This window comes from Helianthus annuus, chromosome 15 (genome assembly GCF_002127325.2).
Source record: "Helianthus annuus cultivar XRQ/B chromosome 15, HanXRQr2.0-SUNRISE, whole genome shotgun sequence".
Taxonomy (NCBI): domain Eukaryota; kingdom Viridiplantae; phylum Streptophyta; class Magnoliopsida; order Asterales; family Asteraceae; genus Helianthus; species Helianthus annuus.
This window is the reverse complement of record NC_035447.2, coordinates 2,326,101-2,340,971: the sequence shown is the minus strand read 5'-3', so window position 1 is coordinate 2,340,971 and position 14,871 is coordinate 2,326,101.

The window sequence follows — 14,871 nt, the reverse complement described above, 5'->3', positions numbered from 1 at the left end:
CAAATCCAAACTGGTGACCAAGAGGGATAGATAACAGATCCAACCATTAGTATATTCTTCTGATGGATATAATAATTGCAAAACATATCTAGAAACTGATATTAGAAAAACTCAAAATCCTGCTTCTATAAAAACACATTTCTTATACAAAAAACAAAGAAACAAATGATCAACAATTTAAAACTTCGACATCCATACCTGATATGAATGAATTTAATTAAAGCAAAACATCTAGTGAATTATCAATTATGGCTAATACCCAATTAATCAGCGAACAACTGAACATATAAAATAATAAGATGTTTCAAAATCAATACCTCCTCAACAACTTATTCTCTTAGCCGCTTAGATAGCCTAGCGCTTTGATCTCAGCTAGTGATTCACTCAATTCTCTATCTTTATCTGCAAAACAAAAAATAACAAACAACATCAACATTCAATCAATCCATCAAATCATTTAACAATCAGCATTTATCACCTCTATCTTCATTCTTCAAACGATTAAACTCAGCTTAACCGGATCCGATCCGTGAAGCAAATTTATAAGATCATTAGCGTCAAAACTCAGCCTCGCCGTAGCTCTGCTATGACTCGTAGCACTGGATCCCCTGCCTTCCGAAACAAAATTTCTCCTGAAAAGACATGAAAAATAAAACTTGTATGTATTCACTACCAATAATATAATTTAGTTAATATTAATGAATTAACAAACCTGTATAAAAATGAGAAATGAAATAACATATATACATGACTTGTAGTCACACAGAAACTTGATTTTCAATACACTAAATACCAATATAAGATCCACATGAAATCAAACAACCCTTGCTGTACATGAAATTAGGTTCCCAAACCCTAAAAAAACAAAATCCCAAATTTGAGCTCCGATATACACTCCAACATTTTGAGAGCTCTATTATGACTTTAACATTTTAACAACCCATGTTCAAACGTGGACTTACTTTGCCAACAAGTCTTGAAAGTAAAATATGAAAGTAATCACCCAGAAAACACAATAATGCAGTGCATTGGGGCTGTTATACAAAGTGTAGTATAGATACAACATGAAAACATAACCATCTGGATAGGGAACATCATCGAAACAACATGATAATCAGCACAACACAAACAAAAATTGAAACTTAAGTAGCCAATTACGATCGAGAACGGCTACAATGATAACACAAAGCAGCAGCAACCAGGAGACGAAAATCAAACCACATGCAATCAGTCCACATGATTCGAAAAATCGGAACATACCTTCAGCAGATGAGATACAAATCTAACAATAAGTGTGCGATGAACAGATGAAATAAATCAAACAGCTGATTCGAATGGATCCAAAGTAATTGATAGAATAAGTAGATGAAGGATCTGACGACGGAGGAGACACGCGAAACCACCGAAGCACCACCCGTTCCCACCATCTCTCCGTATGATCTCTGTCTCTAATCTAGGGTTTGATTTGGGGTTTTATGTTGGAGTATCAAATGGTTTTGGAAAACCATTGGGAAAAGCAAGAAGCCACACAACACCCACCCACTACCGAAAAAGAGGAACGGTGAAAATACTAGTACAACTCTTATTGCATACAAATGTTAAAAATTAGAGTATATATAAATGTATACAACCTTGTTTTTGTACGTCAAGAGTAAATTTATTAGTAAAATAAAAAGTCATCAGGAATTGAACGAAGTACAACCAAATATAAAAATAAAGCAAGAACAGAGTTGTCGGCATATAACATCATCAACATCTTGTAAGGTAATACGACATACACAAATCTTGCATATCGGATGTGTTAGAAACCTACGAGAACAGTTGAGCTTGAATATCATCTGCTAGTTTTGAGATGGGTAATTTGTTGTATTTGAAATCCATTAAGTGACAAAGTATTATTAATATGAAGTTAAAGATAAATGTAAAATGATGAAATGAAGCATCACATGGTTGATATATATTTACGGAGTGACGTAGACTACAGGTGTGAAGGGCAAAGGGGGTAAAGCTCTGTCATGTAGCGTCATGTAGACATTGAAAGCTATGCCTTCCACATACAGAATGAAAGGGGTGGGTGAAAAGGAAGAGGGCAAGTACAATGGGGCAAAATGTCAAATGGATGTGAGAGTGAAAATGGAGTAATGTCGAGCAACCCTTTGCCTTTAGTGAGGGGCAACGCCCTTGTTCAATGAAGACGGGGAGGGGGTTGCCCCTCTCCACACCCCTTACACCGAATAGTCTAAAGTATATAAAATGTTTCGGTGCAAGTATGTTGATACTTATACTTTAAACCGAATCTTATGATGCATGTACACTAAAAAAAATATATATAAATGTAGAAAAAGAAGCTGACTCTTTATAAAAAAAGGAAAGTGAATATGAGTTTTAATTAAAACCTTATAAAATAAATTTTAGATACTTCTTTTTCCTCGTTCTTCTCCACGCTTCTTCCTTATATTAAAACTAAGGGGGTGTTTGGGATTGCGTTTTCAACCTGATTATTTGATTATTGTGTTTTGAAATCGCAAAAAATCTATTTTGAGTGTTTGGTAAAAAATTAGTAAAAAGTGATTTTTTACGTTTTGTAGAGTTCAAAACGTGATAATCCATAAGTAGGTCACCCCTTGCTGCAGGAAAACGTGATAATCCAAAAACTGATTTTTTAGGTTTTCACTTATTTATTTTTTTGAAATATATATACTTGTCAAACACTCAAATAGTTGATTATCTGATTATTGTGATATCAAACAACATAATCAAATCCAAACAATGTTGATTATCTGATTGTTGTGATATCAAACAACATAATCAAATCCAAACACTATCTTTCTGCAGCACGTTTTGTTACAGCTAATTATCTGATTCTGATTATTCAAAACGCATTATCTATTTTCAAAACTCAACCCCAAACACCCCCTAAATCAAACACACATTTTTACGTCTTCTATTTTCTCTTTGATTTATGATTCTTTTTTCCTTTTTTTTTCTATCGAATTCAACAAACATTTTTCACACACATGTAGGTGAAATAATTAGTGCATAAAATTATATTAGATGAATGAATATGTATGAAAGATTTTCCTGAGTTCAATGGAGATATTGGGGTAAAAAGGAGGAAGCGTGCTTTAGTGAAGATCGAAGAAAAAGTAAGAGGGGATCTAAGATTTAATTTTTAGGTATTTTAATCAAAACTACCTAGTTTTTTTATGAGTTTTACATAGGGTTGCAAACGAACCGAATGAACACGAATGAGACCTTGTTCTTGTTCGTGTTCGTTTGTTAAAAGAATATATGTGTTTACGAACAGTTCATGAACACTTACCGAACGGGAATTTTATGTTCGTGTTCGTCTGTTAAAGAAATGAACCTGTTCGTGTTCGTTTGTGTTTGTTTGTTTAATCTTAGGCAACGAACGAAACTGAACGTTGATGAACACAAAATTTAGGCTAAATTGCACTTTTCGTCCTTTATGTTTCAGTGTTTCGACATGTGCTGTCCTTTAAGTTTAAAAATTACACTGTATGTCCTTTATGTTTGCAACTAGTAACGGGCGGTGTCCTTTCTCATAAACCCAGTTATCTTTTAGTGTTAAAACCCCTTATCTCTCTCAACTTCAAACATGAGGGACCTTTTTATGTAAAAAAGTGAAACATTAAACAACAACAGCAGGCGGGTCATCTCCATCTTATAACAACTGTTTTTAGGGTTTCGTTATGGATTCAGATCTTCACCACCAATACAATAACCAACAACAGCAGGCGGGTCAATCAACCATGAATTCGGGTTTAACCCGATACCGGTCCGCACCCAGTTCATATTTCTCAAGTTTCATCAACAGTAGAGTAGAGTATATGGAGATGATGATAGCGACCCGAATTTTATGAACCAAATTGGGGGTTTTGAAAATCGGTTGATTGATTCCAAAAAGTAAGAACAAGATGGGATTTATTCGGTTTCACAACAACAACAACAACAGGTTGTTTATCAAGATCAAAATCAGTTCACCGGCAAGGTTTTTCTCTCACCTAGATCTTGACAAAACAAAACAAAAGCATCAACTGCGAACCCGGAACTTCGTCTTCGTCTTTGAGTTGCCGGAATACTGGAAGGTGTTTGATGAAATGCAAACACGAGATGTTGTGTCAGCCTGCAGCCACGCTGGATTATTAGATCAAGGAAAGCGATTTTTCAAACTAATGACGAATGAATATAAAATCGTTCCATGGATTGAACACTTTGCTTGTATGGTCGATTTGTTGGGGCGTTCAAGGAGAATCAATGAAGCTTATGAATTTATTAACAAAATGAAAATGGAACCAAATGATAGAATATGGATATTATGTTTTGTTGTCAAATATTTATGCGAAAGCGGGCAGATGGAAAGACGTGACGACAATTCGGTCAATCATGAAAGTCAACTGAGTGAAAAAGGAGCCTGGAGTTAGTAATGTTGAGCTCAACAATCAAGTTCACTCATTTCTTCCTGGTGATCAATCACATCCACAGTCGAAACAGATCTATGAAGAATTAGATATAATTGTAGTGAAAATACATGCTGAAACTTCGTTGTTAAGTTGTTATAAGATGGAGATGGTGTTTATCGCGAAAGAAACGGACCGAAAAAACGTAGAAATGGGGTTCCGGAGTTGCCGGAATCCGGCGAAATTGCCGACCGGATAAACGTAGAAGATGGCGGCTGATGCTTTTGTTTTGTTTTGTTTTTGAATGTTTCACTTTTTTACATAAAAGGTCCCTCATGTTTGAAGTTGAGAGAGACAAGGGGTTTTAACAGTAAAGATAACTGGGTTTATGAGAAAGGACAACGCCCGTTACTAGTTGCAAACATAAAGGATATACAGTGTAATTTTTAAACTTAAAAGACAGCGCCTGTCGAAACACTGAAATATTAAGGATGAAAACTGCAATTTAGCCCAAAATTTATCACAACCTGTCATCCTATTTACAGTTAGTCAACTTATTTGACTCGCTTAGATAGATAGATAATCATGTTCCAGTTACACGATTATAATTGTATTCATGTTAGAGTTGATGTACTTATAAGACAAATAAATAAAGCTTTTTGCTTCTTCAGTTCAAACTACCAACACAACATGATTTCCACCTCTAGATTAATATATTGTTCTTGTGAGAAAAAAAAAAAAACTCGTATATACTAAATGCAATGTTTTTGACCGTTGACCGACGAAGTTCATGTGTATTCCAAAAATACTCTTTTGGAGGGATATGATTATTTTAGGGGTATGCTAAATATACCCCCTTTTGTTACTTTTTATATCCTTTTTCTATAAAATCACATTAAAACTTTTACTATTTACCCCCTATACAAATCATCATTTTAAAAAATATTCTTTTTGTTACAAAACAAATTCAAAAGTGTAAAAAAAGATTACTGACATTTTTTAAATATTTAATTTTTAATTTTTATTTAAATCATATTTTTTAAAAGTTTTCATATATTGTTTCTAAAGACACTTTCTCAAATAGTATTTTGATTATGTTTTTTTATTAAACATATTTACAAATAAATAATAACATTTTTTCTTATAAAAATAATAAAAAAGGTTTTGAACTTTCTTTTTGAAAAAAGTCTATATTATGTTTTTTCCTCGTCTAGTTTGTATTTTAAAGGTCTTACTTTTATATTTTTTTAATACTTTTGACGTGTTTATAAAATAATTAACAATTTTTATTTATCAAAAAAGTAAAAAAAAAATCTTTTAAAATAGCGTTTACAGGTATGTAAGTGAACAAATAAACAATAGATAAAATTATTTTATCAAACTATAAATTAACAATCTATATAAATTCAAATTTAATTAGTGTAAAGAATATGTTATAAACAAGTTAAAACCAGTTTAAGACTTGGATCGAAGTGAACACTTTTCTAAAGCAAAACAAATGGATAGGGTTGATTCACAAATATTTTTCTCTTCTTCATTTAAAAAATATATCAAACTGGTTGATTTCAAAAATATATGTGGACTTTTTTTGTAATCAAAAGTAGGTCATTCGAAACCAAAAGTCACGTAAAAACATAAACTTAATTACGAATAATCATCGGTTTTCGACCACGCATCAGATACCCACTTCAAGTCATTCCAAAAAAAAACATTTTAAAATATTAAAAATAATAAATATAAGACATTTAAAATACTAGACGAGGAAAAATAGAATTTAGACTTTTTTTCAAAAATAAAATTCAAAACTTTTTTTATTATTGTTTTTATATGAAAAACGTTATTAGTAATTTGTAAAGATGTTCAATAAAAGAAAACATAATCAAAATACTATTTGAGAGACTGTAAAAAATATCTGAAAACCTTTTAAAAATATGGTTTTTTTAAATAAACATTTTTTTTTAAAATGTCTATAATATATTTTTACACTTTTGAATTTGTTTTGTAACAAAAAAGAATACTTCAAAAAAATATGACTTGTTTAGGGGGTAAATATGACAAGTTTAAAAGTGATTTTATGGAAAGGGGGTATAAAAAGTAACGAGTGGGGGATACGTTTAATAGCCCCCTTATTTTATTGAGAATCTGAGTCAGTGTCTATCTTATGTTTTGTAGGGGTGTTTATCGGTTTGGTTTACGATTTATTCAGTTTATTTGGTTCGGTTTATCCGGTTTTTAAAATTTTGTACTCCGAATTAAAACCAAATTAGGAATATGCAAACCAAACCAAACCAAACCAAACCAAATCCAACCAAATTCAATTCGGTTTGGTTTCGGTTAAAACTAAACAAACCAAATTCAACCGAATTGATCTTAAGTAGTAGTACGTTTTTTCCTAATTTATATTCATGTTTATGTTCTGAGCATCAAGTCATCAACTAAATTACATTACAAGTCAGCTTTATTATGAGTTCTGCTTTAGAATAGTATTTGATCTAATAATTTTTATATGGTTCATTAAATACTATTATTTTATTTAATAATTAATTAAATTAACGGTTTATTCAGTTATCCAAAAAAAAATAATGGAACCAGAATTCAAATTTTTTATTCAGATCGGTTTTTCGGTTACGGTTCAATTTAGTATTTTTATTTGGTTTCCATTTTTTCTTTAACACCCCTAATGCCCTGTCCCAACTACCTTAATTTAAGGGTAGTCGTCATCTGATTAATTACATACGTTAATAAAATAATATAAAAACAAAAGAGTATGCTTAGAAGGTAGTCCATGTAAACCAGCAGAACGCATGCATATGTAAATCATAAGTCATGCATGTTGTCTATTTGTTATTTCTTATTATTGTTCTTCTATAACCCTTTTAGCAACATTCTTCTATGAAAGAGCATGCTAAGTGCTAGCCTTATTTCAATGTACAGAATCATGCTTTCTGCGAGCATGTGTATCACCCAGGGTCGGCTCTGAGAATTCGTGTACCCTGTTCTGTTGGTTCAGGTCTGTTTATACATGAAGGAAAACATGAAAAACATACCTGATTGCATCAGCACAAGCCAGCAGAGAATCCAGATGAAGATGTAGTAACAGTGTTTGACATAGTTGTCAGTTTGGTCTGGTTCCTCCTTAGGGTGCAATCTAATGATGGTGATGAAGAAACCGAATAAGGGAGTTCGGTTATGGAGATGGAGGTCGATTTGATGTTATGAGTAATTAGGTTATGAGTCTAACCTTAGAACCTCAAAATAAGTCTCCTTATATATGCATCCAGGAGGAAACCCAATTAGTTAATAATGGTAATAAGGCCCATCAACAATTACCAACTAATTATTTAATGGATTGTTATATATTTTGATCCATATAAGGTAAATGATTATAATGGCCATATATAAATAAATATATTATTTATTTATTCTTACATTCTCCCACTTGGCCGAGTAATCATTTACTATGAGTATTAGATAAGCCTGATCAGGAGTTAACACTCATTTTAGCCTTAAACAAGTACTATAGCAGAAAAATACAGCCGTTGAATCATTATGCGACTCAGGACCCCCATTAATCATACTATAGCCTTAATTTAAAACTTAATCGTTATGATCAAAATACGCATAAGCCCTTTGTTTGTTTTGTAACTTTATTTGTCTATATGCCAATTATGCTAGCTTGACATATTCTTAGAGACATACAAAATCAAACTGATGAGGAAAATTAACTAATACTTAGTCATTCATAGTACGATATGCAATTGCACATGGCCATTAATTAATACCCGTATATGAGCTCTCCTAGTAAGACTTATGGGTAATAGCCCTTCAGTTATAGGATCCTTAAGCATATCATGAATGTATTCGATACAAAACTTAGTTTCCTCAATTCGTTCATAAACGAATAATTAATTGCGTATCGAAACTTAATGCAGCACCTCTTGAACTGTTACTGTTCAAGGAGTTATGGTAGCTGACTTTATCACACTAAGTCTTCAAAAAACATTATATGGAGTTAATAAACTTATGAGTCCACTGATAAATTTCCAACAACATTTAGTGACTATATTATGTCGTTATAACTTACGTTGTTGATATTAGTGCATTATGACTCTTCCATGAGATAGTTTTGTCTGCTGACATAAAGATATACCCGAAACTACATTTTGTCATCTTTGAATATCTCAAAGTTAGAGTAATAAACCGGTTTTAATTCTCACTTCTTCTTTAAATTGTAGTCTCTCGCTTCTTTTAAAGATATTGTAATACTCAATTAGATGCTACACATTAATCTAGACATATCTAGTGTGTTGCAATGTGAGTAATATCTAAACGAGTATAGACTTAAACTTACATAAGGCTTCCAATTAATGAAGCATAAGGAAATAATCTCATTTATCCTATTATCCTCTAAAGGAGAGCAAAATTGTTTGTTACATGTGTGAGGACCCATTTAAGGTTAAATTTATGGAACGGAACTAATATCCCATTGGGTCTATCTCAGTATGTTATGATATCAATCACGTAAGAGATATCTCTGAGATTTATTATATCAAAGTTTGTGTTAACAATGCTTTGACTTATGTAACATATACTTGTCAAAAGAATATCATCTATATAGACAAATTTATCTTAGTTGCTCCCTCTCATCTTGAGGTAGGTACATTAATCCACTTGATTCTTGATGAAAATAATTACGTTAGCTTTTCATCATATTATGATGTTTGCATTAACCCATACATGGATTTTATTGGCTTACAAATAAAGTGTTCTTTAACCTTCAGTTTGGAACTTTCAGGTTGTTTTATGAACATGTAAATATGCCAGCCATTTGTTAGGGAAAATCGTTTTAATGTTCATCTAATGTAGCTTAAAACTATTATAAGCTACTAAAACAGTGATGATCCTTAAAGAAATCTTTTGTTAGATATGTAATAAAGATTCTTTAATAATTTATCTCTTCCTGAGTACAACCTTTGACAACCAATCATGCCTCTTTGTGTCTTAACGCTTATATTAGGATTTGATTTAGTTATGAACACTCTTAGGTAATTCAATCAAATCCCAAACGTTATAAGAACACATAAAATCAGTTTTACTAGAAAACAGTTTTATTTCATTCAGAGGATTGATTGACACTAATGGCTTAATTTTAAGAGATAAGATCAGTAAACTTTTCCAAAATCCATTTCAACTTCAATTAGGGAGGTTATGTAATCATCAAAGTTAGTAGGCTTTTAAACCTAGATGACCTCCTGAGTTGATTATTGGGTTCATTAGAAGTTTCAGTTTTATGGATTAGCTCTTGGTTAGGTTACTATCATTTTCAGGATTCTAAGTTTGTAAGAGTTGGTGCAGTATGGTGTACAAGAGGTGTAATCGGAGTTAAATCTGGAGTGAAATTTAATGACATTCTTCCCCCCGCCTCTTGTATTCCTTGCAAATCATAATAAGGACTTTGACTGCTCCCACTAACCTTAGAAATCTTTAGGAACTCAGCATGCTTAGGGTCAATATGTAACGACCAACAAATTCTAATAGAGAAACAAGTTAATGACGTTAGTCGTTGTAGTTTCTCTTGTTGAGGATTATGTTATTTTAGGTAAGAAATCTAAGTGCGCACACAATTAGGCAACAATGAAACTTTTGTAAGAGTAGCATTAGATTTAAGGAGATAAGGTTTGATAGAACAGTGTCGTGATGGAGCGATGTCTTGTACAAGAGGTGTAAATTTAAAATTTTCACTCCCCACCTCTTGCAACTATTGCAAGTTATTATTAAGACACTTAATGCTCCCACTGATCTTTAATATCTCTAGAATGCTACAAGAGAAGTTTCAATGAGCTACGTGACGTGGGAACCTATCACATATACGTTAGACTTTATTTGATTTCTTTAATGTCCAGATATCATAAGAAACTTTAGGGACATATTTAATAGAAATCTGATTAACTACATATATGAATAGAGTTCTTCTAAGACCGTGGGCCATATGCGACAAAATTTAGATACAAGTTGATAGTCTTTCAAATGATAAATGAATTATGTCTGAATATTCCATTTGGAATAAGTTCCACGAATGTCAATGAATGACTTATGATGGACCCATGCTTATTCCTTAAGCCAAGTCATATTTTAGGGCTTTAACGTCATGATTTAAAATCACTTAAAATGAGATTAGATGAAAAAATCATCCTCATTAACCATGTTATGATTTCTCATGAATTTTGGTTCTAATGGATGAAATTTATAAGTCTCATTTTCCTTTTGTCAAATTATCATTTGCATGATGACAAAAGTTGTGAAAAGTAAGGCATCATCTAGTTTCATCTTAGTAATGTTTCTATCCAGATATTTAGAACAAATAAAATGAGAGTTTACAGTAAGTGTGACTTTATGTTGACTATGCAAACCTCACAATCTTCATATCTTTGCTTAATTATGATACTATATTCTGATTAATCAGAATATATCAGGTATCGAAAAGCGTTGTTTGAAGACTGCTTATTATGGCTCTTATAGCCTTAACATTTAAGTTTTGTCACTAACTCTCGTGTTAGTTATTTGTCGAGTTCTGGTAAGGAAACGTATGGAACTAGAGTCAACTAATCATGTGTTAATTGGAATATTAAAAATTATCAGACTTAAATATCATTAGGAAGTTACTATCTAATTAATTTATCCAACTGTTCTTTAGAATAATGGATAGTCTCGTTGCTTATGCCTAGTCTAATGACATAATAATGCAGTGAGATTTTTCCCTTGAAGAACCTTAACGTTGGGATTAGCACTTATAATTTGTCTATGGACCTTAGAACAATCCTCTCTTAAGGTTTTAGTGGTTGTAAGGTGAATAACATCTTATTTTCCAGTTTCAAACATTTATTTCTTTGTACATATGTTGCTTATCAACACACTCATTATACTTTGGTACTTTTGAGTGTTATAGCTGATTTATAATGCATCAAATTGTACAAATGAAAACTTAGTATGTAATGTACTGGAAAATGTACTTATTTCCATGCGTAAGCCCTTAACTTTATGGGTCATGGTATTGTACATTATAATATATTCACATATACCACTTAACCTTATAATTTATAATTTTAAATGAAGACATGCACCTTAGGAGTTCTAGTGATTATTCCACATATAAGAGATTAGCCTTAGGAAAATCTTAATCTGGAATAACTTTAGTGATAGCATTATGTTAGAGAGTTCTTGATTATCATAAGAGACATCATGTTCGATTTGTCCTGATCATCATGCTCTAATTTTCTTCTTTATAATCTTTATCAGAAGAGAGCAATAGGATTATTGTGTCTTAAGAAATAATCAAGGATTTAATTTAAGAGCTAATTCCAATAGAAACTTTAAATAAACAAACATTTTGGGTTTAGGAATTAGAGTGGATGAGATATATGTAGAAGTAAATTATAGTGAGTAAAATTATGGGTACTTAAAAAAAACAGACGAAATGATCATAAAAATTAATTAAGGATCATTAATATAAGGATCATTGTGTGAAGAGGTTGTGATATGTCTATTATTAACATCAAAATAATAGACTTATTTAAAATTCTACTTAAACGAAGACAAATCAGCTTTGGCCAGAAGTGTAATCATTTAAGCATGTGTGCAAAGTAATCGTGACAAATCAGCTTTGGCCAGAAATGAGACAATCACTTTAGTTATGCACTTGTCAAGCATGCTAAACATAAATGAATTAAATCAGCTTTGGCCAGAATTAAGACATTTCACGTTTGTAATGCATACTCAACATAGCTTTTATAATACTTGAACAATAAATAGATGCATCAAATCAGCTTTGGCCAGAAGTGATACATCAAAAGCTCATTCAAGTTAAGCCATTTTGGTTTTGTAAATCATTCTTTGATCCTCATTAATTAACTAAATAATTACAAAAACCAATCATTTAATAGCAAACCACCCGTTAGCGCGGATCGAACTACGGTCTCGACTAATGACGTTATGGTTGCGAGTCGCAACTACGGTCTCGACTAATGACGTTATGGTTGCGAGTCGCAACTACGGTCTCGACTAATGACGTTATGGTTGCGAGTCGCAACTACGGTCTCGACTAATGACGTTATGGTTGCGAGTCGCAACTACGGTCTCGACTAATGACGTTATGGTTGCGAGTCGCAACCTCATGGTCTCGAGCAGCAACCTCATGGTCTCGAGTAGCAACCTCATGGTTGCGAGTAGCAACCTCATGGTCTCGAGTAGCAACCTCATGGTCTCGAGTAGCAACCTCATGGTTGCGAGTAGCAACCTCATGGTCTCGAGTAGCAACCTCATGGTTGCGAGTAGCAACCTCGTCAACAGCTGTTAATTGTGATATCATAACCGAAAATTCGAAATCTAAGGGATTTTATGATAGTGTTTCCTGTTTTAATAAAGATTTAATTTTATCAAATATTTCAAAATCATAATCTGTTTATCTAATAACAGTTTTTCGAAATCTTTAGAGGACAAAACAAATCAAAAACAGGAAAAACACTTAATAATCCGAATCATATTCCAAAACATAATAGAATTTTCGAATTTTCTAAGAACAAGTGATGAACCCTAAAAAAGTAAAACATAAAATTCTGGAACCCGAAACCTGAAAATTAATAATTTTCTAAACAGATTTCGGCTAAAACATAAACCAGTTAATTTCGAATAAACATATGATTAAGCTTTTATCCGAAAACTATGATCTCGAGTGGACAAGGCCGACTCGAAACCGGCTGTTATGATTCATAAGGTTTCAAAATTCCGTTTTCCAAGTTTCAATCCCAGAATTATGGATACGAAAACAGAACTGACTAATCAACATATGCTCTGATACCACATGTTGGTTCAGTTCTGTTTATACATGAAGGAAAACATGAAAAACATACCTGATTGCATCAGCACAAGCCAGCAGAGAATCCAGATGAAGATGTAGTAACAGTGTTTGACATAGTTGTCAGTTTGGTCTGGTTCCTCCTTAGGGTGCAATCTAATGATGGTGATGAAGAAACCGAATAAGGGAGTTCGGTTATGGAGATGGAGGTCGATTTGATGTTATGAGTAATTAGGTTATGAGTCTAACCTTAGAACCTCAAAATAAGTCTCCTTATATATGCATCCAGGAGGAAACCCAATTAGTTAATAATGGTAATAAGGCCCATCAACAATTACCAACTAATTATTTAATGGATTGTTATATATTTTGATCCATATAAGGTAAATGATTATAATGGCCATATATAAATAAATATATTATTTATTTATTCTTACATGTTCGAGTTTGAAAAAACGTGCCTTACGCCTTAACGAAATTGGGTATTGTGCTCACTAAAGGTCTAGACCTAATGTCAATGAGCTAATAACTAATTTAAACCATAAGAATAGTTTTGTAAGTGGGTCTGGCCTATGTTGGTGTTTGTATGAGTATATCTTATTAAAAAATATATATTACATATACATATCGGGTTTTTCATAAAATAAAGTGCCCTTGAAATATTAGGCTCTGGCCGGTGGTCCTCCCCGCCCACCCCCAGGGCCGGCTATCACCATTTTAAAGCTGTTAAAATTGAACGGTTTCTATGTATTCTTAAGGCCAACGACATCATTCCCATCCTTGGTGACACTACTCAACGATGACATTTTCGACCCTTGATTGTATTACATAAGAGAACATACGTATGTTGGGATTTATTTACCTTTTGTAATTATTGTAAATTTAATCGAGAGTAAAATGTCATTTTCATCTCTGAGGTTTGGTCAGTTTTGCGACTTTCGTCTAAAGGTTTGTTTTTTTCGCATATGGATCCAAAAGGTTTGAAATCTTGTCATTTTTCATTTGGCTCGTTAACTCCATCCTTTTTTCTCCGTTAAGTCATGGATATTTTCGTCTTTTTGTGGACTTAAAAGGCAATTCGATTGTTTGAATACATGTACATTATGTTAAATGCTCGTACATAAAGCTTTTAAGTTAACCAAAATGACGGAAATATCCCTGCTTAACGGAGAATGATGAAGTTCACAAGCCGGATGAAACTGACAAGATTTTAAAATTTTAAATTCAGATGCGAAAAAACAAACCTTTAGACGAAAATCACAAAACTAACCAAACTACAAAGACAAAAATGACATTTTACTCTTTAATAAAATCAAATCATAACTAATTGTATTATTTCTTTTGGTATGTTATTTGAACGTGGATACTGACAATGATTGGGGCAAGTGGAAATTTACATGTCATTATTATTAGAAGAAAGTCAATTATTATTTCTTTCTTAAACAGAAACTATCTTTCTTTCATTGTGATTTATTTAATATGAATACAGAATTTGTGGGGTTATACTGTTTTGAAAAGATTAAATGTTTTGCTTTGATGATTTACTTCTTTACTTAAGCTTTTTATGTTTATTAAGGGGCTGTTTGACAACTTCTGAAT